The following is a 449-nucleotide window of genomic DNA, read 5'->3' on the forward strand; positions in this document are numbered from 1 at the left end:
CGCCGGCCAAGCTTTCTTTTTTTTTTCTCTACTGAAATGCCGGTCTCCCATTTATATAACTGTAATTATCACTGCCCATTATAACTGCAAGTAATGTGAAAGGTCGTCTCGTTCAGTTAATTAAAATCTACTTTACTGCAATGTAGCAGGAACTGTTCATAGACAAATATGAAGTGAGGCTACCAGTAGCCACGTGTGATTTTTTTTTACCGATACATCAGACTCCCACTTATGAACCTGCAATTATCGCTGCCCATTGTGAGTGCAAGTAATGTGAAAGGTCGTCTCAAATAATCAGTTAGTCAAAGGCAACTTTATTACAATGTAGTAGAAAAAGTTCGTAGACAATTATTAGGACCAATAGTCTAAATGGTAAGCGACCAGTCCAATACAGCGACGACCGGCAACTTTGTACAGTAGTATACTATATAGTAATAACTAATAAATTT

Source organism: Rhipicephalus sanguineus, chromosome 3, assembly GCF_013339695.2.
Source record: "Rhipicephalus sanguineus isolate Rsan-2018 chromosome 3, BIME_Rsan_1.4, whole genome shotgun sequence".
In the NCBI taxonomy this organism is placed as follows: Eukaryota; Metazoa; Arthropoda; class Arachnida; order Ixodida; family Ixodidae; genus Rhipicephalus; species Rhipicephalus sanguineus.